Below are 7,562 nucleotides of genomic sequence, written 5' to 3' on the forward strand. Positions count from 1 at the left end.
TCAGATATTTCACTTGTATTCCTGTCTGCCAGCTAATATATATCCCCCATCCTTTCTTAAAGTAATAGCGGAGATAAGTGCTCTTTTTATTGAATTTCAGATTTCTGTTCAAAAGAGGTCATCCGACCAAAACAAAAAAATAAAAAAGAAATCAGCTCAGTTCGTGAATGAACTTGCTCACATATATTATCAGCCCCTACGTATTAGGGTTTCCTTATTGAGATCCTTTATTTTCTCCACAATATCATCGTAGGGAGCTCTCTTCAACTCCACATTCCTTTTCCTTATGATGTAGGTTATCAATACCTTCATTTGGACTATCATCCTTATCATTTTTCTTAGTTCATAGAGGTGCATCTCCATTAATTTTAGCTACCACTCCCTTCTTGATTTGTCTGCTGACCTTTTTTTTTCTTTAGGAATTAAATGTGGTGGATGTAGTGGTTACTTTGTTGGTGTAAATAGAGGTGCCTTGTCTGGTCTTTGAGTTTGCAACTCCCTATAAGTGACATTTTTCTCTCATCTCCTCTTCATATACTTTTAACGCTTTCTAACTTGTTTTCTAGCGGAAGAGATAATGGATATACCAAGATGATAATGCTCTTCTTCTTTGTGGAGTTCCTACTCATCTGCCGTCCTACAGTATCTAGAACTGTCAAAATGGACTTGGCCTATTAAGTCGTCCCAATGCAACCCATGAATTAAGTAGGGTTGGTCCTAATTTTTTTTTTGGCCCATTTAGGAACAAGACTTTTTGCCCAACCTCATTTGGTCCGCTAACCTCATGGGCCCAATCCGCAATGCTTAGAGTCTAGCCCTTCTTTTGACCTTTTTCTTAACATTTTGGGGTATTTTGTTGTTGCAGGACTATTTGTTTTTATTTTCTGTGTCATGTGTTTATTGCACCCTTTTGATTCTCGATCTTAATTTTCAAATTTTTCTTTAGGATGGCTTAGAGTTGGATTTGTTGAAAATACTTGGGATCTAGAGAGTTCCGTCTAGAGGTTCCATTTGAGATTGCCTATTTTGGAGGTTATTTAGCCCCATTTTTTTTTCTCTTGATTTTGATTTGAAATTGATTCTCGATCTCAATTTTCAAGATTTTCTTTAGGATGCTTTAGAGTTGGATTTGTTGAAAATATTTGGGATCTAGAGAGTTACTTCTCGAGGTTTCATTTAATATTTCTTATTCTGGAGTTGATCGAGACCCATTTTTTTCTTTTTTTTGCTTCGCAATTAATTTCTCTATCACATTTCCTTGCAACTCTTAACCTTTTTTTGGTGTTTTTTCTTGTTGTATTTCTATTTGTTTGTTTCTTCTTATTCATTTGTTTATTTCTCCATGTTGATTCCCAATCTCGTTTTTCAAGCTCTTCTTTAGGTTGTTTTAAAGTGGATTTGTTAAAAATATTTGGAATTTGGAGAGTTTCATTTAGAGGTTCTATTTGAAGCTGATCTAGAATCCTCTAATTTTTTCTTGATACTGGTTAGCAATTAAGTCCTCTATTCACATTTTTTCGTGCCAGCTATGATTCATTTTCGATGATGTTCTCTTTGGGATGCTTGGTAAGTGAGCTTTTCTTTTCGTTTTATTTTTTTCATCAAAAACTATGTGACCCACATTGAGAATGATCTTTTCCTTCCATGTAACTTTGAACTTAAAAAGATCGATATAATAGAATTAGCATCCTAAGGTGAAAATATCATGCATTGAGCATCAACCAATCCTAACAATGTAAAATTGTCATTAGGGCTTGGATTTGATCTCGATGTTGCATTGATTAATTCGTTCTTGTAGTTGCTTCTTATTTCTCTTTGCTTGTTATTATGTAATATCTGTTGTATTGGTGTCTACATTTTGATTCTTGAGTTCTTGTATGGTTACTTTCTTATGTAGTTTGGTGCATCATTTGTATGGTTCATATCTATTTAACCTATTCAATTAAGAGGTTTTTGAATAATCCAATTCAAAAAAAATTACTCCAAATTTGGTTATGTTATTCTATATGCATGCATTTTTTTTTTCCTTTCATGAATTTATACTTGTAATAAAAGAAAATGGATTAGTTAAAAATTTGTTCATCATGTTCTCCTCCCATCATAGGATTTGTTTATAACAAGTATTGAACTCCTTCCATTTTTCAACCCAATTTTTCATCTTTGGACCTTTTGGGGTATTTTGATGTTGTAGTTCTATTTGTCAGTTTCTCTTGATTCATGTGTTTGTTACAACCTTTTGATTGTCGATCTTATTCTCAAACTTTTCTTTAGGATGTTTTAGAGTTGGATATGTTGAAAATATTTGGAGTTTTGAGAGTTTCGTCTAGAGGTTCCATTTGAGATTTTTTATTTTGAAGCTATTCTAGTTTCCTTCTGTTTTTTCTTCATTCAGGTTAGCAATTAATTCCTCTACTCACATTTTCCCCTAGCTGCTACGATTCGTTGTTGATGTTGTTCTCCCCGTGATGCCTGGTAAGTGAGCTTTCTCTTATGTTACTTATCTTTTTGGTCTAAATTGTGTGATCCAAAATGAGAATGATGTTCTTCTTTATTTAAAATTTCACTTAAAAATATTGATATATGTATAATAGAAGTAGCATCCTAAGGTGAAATGCCGTACATTGCACATCAAGAAATTTTAACATTGTAAAATTGAAATTAACGCTTGATTTGATCTGCATGTTGTATTGCTTATTTGTTTTTTGTAGTTGCTTCTTATTTCTCTTTTCTTGTTATTATGTATTGTCTGTTGTATTGATATTTGCATTTTATTTTTGAATTCTTGTATGGCCGTGTTTCTTATGTAGTTGGGTGCATAATTTGTATGATTTATATCTATTGAACCAGCTCTAATAAGAGGTTTTTGTCTAAGACAATTCAAGAAAGATTATGTCATAAACTATTCTATATGAATACAAAATATGTGTTGTTTAATGTCTTCCATGTATGTATACTTGCAATAAAGTTTTGTTAATCATATTCTCCTCCCATCAGGGAATATGTGTCATTTTCACCCTAACTTTTCATATCTTCACCTTTTGGGGTATTTTGTTGTTGCACTTCTATTTGTCTGTTTCTTCCATTTCATGTTTTTACAATACCTATTTGACTATCAATCTCATTTTCAAGATTTTCTTCAGGACGCTTTAGAGTTGGATCTACTGAAAATATTTGGGATCTCGAGAGTTTCGTGTAGACGTTCCATTTGAGATTTCCTATTTTGTAGCTGATTTAGCCTCCTGTTTTTTTTTTAAATTCTGGTTAGCAATTAATTCCTTTATTCAGATTTTTCCGTGTCTTTACCTCTGATTTGTTTCCTATGTTTTTCTCACTGTGATGCCTTGTAAGTGAGCTTCCTCTTCTTTTTATTTTAAAATAGCGTGACCCACAATGAGAATAATGTTTTCCTTCTTTTAATTTGCACTTAAAAAGATCGATCATTGTGCAATAGATATAGCATCCCAAGGTGAAACTAAATTACATTGCACATCCACCAATCCTAATAGTGTAAAATGAAATTAGGCCTTGGATTTTATCTGCATATTGCATTGCTTATTTGATTCTTGTAGCTGCTACTTATTTCTCTTTGCTTGTTATTATGTATTCTCTGTTATATTGGTGTCTTTATTTTGGTTCTTGAAATCTTCTATCTATTAAACCAGTTTATTTAAGAGGTTTTTGACTAAGACAATCCAAGAAGATTACTTCAAATTTGTTTTTTTACTATTCTTTCTTTATCCAAATTTGTGTTGTTATTTTTTGTCTTTCATGAATATCTACGTGTAATCAAAGAAACTAGATAAGTTAAAAGTTTTGTTTATCATGATCTCTTCTCATCAGAGGATTTGTTCATGATAAACATTGAATTCCCTCTATTTTCACCCCAACTTTTCATCTCTTGCATGATCGGATAACTAAGTAAGCCAATTAATATTAATTACCCTCCTTCACCATACTCCTAGATCAAATAAAGTCTTCATATTTACTTCTCCTTCATCTAGAGTTGTATCTTTGAGATGATTAACATGTCCGATGTCTTCCTTTATAATATGAGTTGTTCTAGTAAACTGTTACTCATCCTCATCCATATCTCTTCCACCACTTCAATTATCATCCATGAGACCTTTTAAGTTTCAAGAATGGAATTTCTTAATTATAAGGAGTCAATCTCAATTATCACCTGTTGATATTAGTTCTCTTCTATATATCCTATTGCCTTAACATAGTCCTAACTTATGTTTGAGTGTTGTTCATTGTAAAATGCTCATTTCGTTTGTCTTATTAGTAAATAGCTTGTCATTTGTCCCTCACACAAAATTCTCATGATTTTAGAATTTTCTCTAGATGTACAATATGCATTGCATTTTACCTAGTCATTATTTAGTTACCTACAACACACTTCAATCACCTTGATTTTTGGGGATAAGTCTGAAGAGATTGCATCAAGGTTCTCTATTTGTAGGAAGCGTGTTTAAGAGTTTCTCTTTCCACCTTCATAAAATGATGATAGTATGCATGATTTGGTATTATTAGTTTCGCTTTAGAGTAAATGATATCAGCTAACCTAGTTTAGTCATGTCTATCTTTGTTTCTATGTGTATAAGTAGAAGAAAACAACAAACTTAAATGTTATAACTTGGATCTCTTATTTGTTTATAATCATTTTGTAATTGAAAATTGTTGCCTTGAATTATCCAAATTCCATAATTCAATCACCCTCAATTACCTTCTCAAGGTAACACCCAACCATATCAGAATGCCAACAGTAAAAAAATAAGATTCATCATTAACCTACACCACAACTAACCATATATTCAACAATCCAAACTCTATGTTCAGAGATCTATGTATGATATCATCAATTGGAAGCATTTTTAACTACTTAGTAATGGAAACCTAGCGTATCTAGGAATCAACCAACTATTGAAGAATTTTGTAGGCATCCTTTTGCTCCAGGGGAAAATTCTAAAGAGGGTGGACCGGAAGTCGTTTGGTCTTTCCCTTCTTTATATGGAAATTCCTAGCCTCTACTACCCTCAAATTTAAAGTGGTTGAGGAGAATTTTTTGTGCCAGAAAAGCGGGAAGAAAAATAAAAGACATCATTTTATCTAGGGTCTGATTTCATCAACCCAGCTATAGCGGCCCTACAGGATCTATAGTGGCACTGCATAGCAGGAGATATCTAGATAAGGCTGGCCGATGCCAGTCCGGGTACTTCCAGATTTAATAATTTCGTGCTCCAAAATTTGATTTTGCACCAAAATAAGAAAAATTTGAGACTCCACCTGTAATGCATTTAAATAACATCAGTTTCGATCGTCGCAACATACCAAGTACTAGATTATTTGTGCTTTATTTCCTTTTATATGGTTCTATTATTTTGGATTGATTTGATATTGATAACAATAAAAACATTTAGGGGAATAATTGTTAGATAAATTTGATGTGTAGATTTTCTTAAGTATCATTATTTATTTCCAAACTGAAGGGTTTTGTTCCAAACCTATTAAATAAAATGGTGTTGAATAAGAACTAGAAGAATGAACATGACATATAACAAGTGAAGATAATTAATATTTTATTTTATAAATACAAGGTACTTGGGCTCCCGACCCACTAACTATTTTATTACGATAAATAAAGTCTTGCAATAAATAATATACAGAAAAAGCAAAGAGTATAGTAAATTTCTTCTCAAATCAAAATTGAAAAGTATCGAACTTTCCAACTCCGCTTTGTCTGCCGTTCTTCTGAACTTCAATTTGGCAATTTTGACATCTTTTTTAGGAACAACTAAGTTTTTGATCCATGTTATCCTCTTTGTATCTTGAATTTGAAAGCTTTGATTTTGATATCTTATTGAGCTTTTTCACTCTTTTTTCTCATTTATGCCTATCTTCTCTCTCATAGTTATACGTCCATTTCCAGGTTGATTGTGTTTTGTTCGGTTAGCTCGGAATTCAGATATGGCAATCTTGATTTTCAAAGGTTTCACTTGTATTCTTGACTTCCAACAAGTATATATTTCCCCCCTTTCTCTTGCCATTTTAAGATATTATTTTTGTTGCAATTCTATTATTCTATTTCTTCTGATTAATGTGTTTATTTTACCCTTTGCATTGTCGATCTCATTTTAATTTTGTTCTTTAGGATTTCATAGAGTTATTAGAGTTATATCTGTTCAAAGTATTTGGACGTGGAGAGTTTCATCTAGAGGTTCCATTTGAGATTATCTATTTTGAAGATTTTTCTTTTGTTGATCAGCAGTTAATTCCTATATTTTCATTTTTTCATGCCATTAGCTATGATTCGTCCCCCAGGTTGTTGTCTTCATTGTCACATCTGGAGCCTATACCCTTGGTCTGGCTTACTTACTCAGTGGAAGAGGTAAACACCAGAAAAGTAACTCATGAAATAGCTAAAAAAAATAATCACTTAGCCAAAATGACAATTCAAGTCTTAATCGTTTACAAGTGAAATGAAAAGACTAAAGAACTAATATTATCTATCTATGAAACCTCTAAAACAAAGATGGATGTTAGGACAGGACCCCCAATCATCCTAACAACTGAAATCTAGAAAAAAGTGGTAAAAAATGTCCTCTCGAATGTAAGGAGGCTCACCAAATAATTTTGAGCTGCTCACTAGATTAACGTTACACCGGATGTCGATCCTAGTTATGTGCGTCTGCATCAAAAGACGATACAGTACAACTGGAATTAATACATTTAATGTACGAGTATGCGAGTTGGAATGCTAAAATAACAACCTAAGCTTGAAAAGAGTAAGAAGGAACACTTACCTTGGCTCTGCTCAACTCCAACTCATGAATAACTTAACTCAATATAAAACAATAAGATATGTGCAATATATATAAAGCTTGTAAAACAATGTAAACAACTTAGTTCGTTAAAAAAAATGCAATGACAATCTCAACTTTACTTTTATAATAAGTAATATAGTTTATGTGGGAGTCTATAACCGAAAACCACCACTATGAGCCTAAGTGGTGATACAAAGTCTTGCCCATGCTGCCAGAACTGTCCTATAATTTGTCAACGCATAGAATTACTTAACTTAGTGGATCCACTAGCTTAACTTATGTTATCATCTAAAAGTATGACCCATTAATACCTATGATGACTACATGATATATGGAGACTTGAGTTATTATGAACTCGAATCCCCATATCGGTGCTCAATACTACTCTCAAAATTATACTTAGCTCATGTATTTTTAATACAACTTCTTTCTTTGGGTTGAGATAACTGCTCAACAATTAGCTTTAGAAACTCTCTTGAAATCAATGTTCCCGTTTCTTGCCCAAAACTCTTTTGGAAATCTTAGTTTCCTCTTGTCTTAAATATAAAAACATTTATAAACTCTTAGGAAATACTTAACTCCCTTAAAACTTTTGAGGAAATGAACTAAACTATTTACTCTTTACTTATCTTGAAACTTGAGTCTTAAAACAAAGTTAAAACATTGCTAAAGACGCTTGAAAACTTTTAATAACTTCGCTTTGACTTGCTTCTTAACTTTTAGGATTGACTCTTAACT

General features: G+C 32.4%; 1 long non-coding RNA gene across 1 annotated transcript; it reads left to right on the forward strand.

The window, feature by feature from the left end:
• Nucleotides 1-901: 901 nt before the first annotated feature.
• Nucleotides 902-6,059, forward strand: LOC114076553. Its single transcript, XR_003577500.1, has 4 exons — nucleotides 902-1,566; nucleotides 2,393-2,472; nucleotides 3,141-3,260; nucleotides 5,930-6,059. It is a non-coding gene; the product is annotated as an uncharacterized LOC114076553 (long non-coding RNA).
• The last annotated feature ends 1,503 nt before the right edge of the window (nucleotides 6,060-7,562 follow it).

This window comes from Solanum pennellii, chromosome 1 (assembly GCF_001406875.1).
Source record: "Solanum pennellii chromosome 1, SPENNV200".
Lineage (NCBI taxonomy): Eukaryota > Viridiplantae > Streptophyta > Magnoliopsida > Solanales > Solanaceae > Solanum > Solanum pennellii.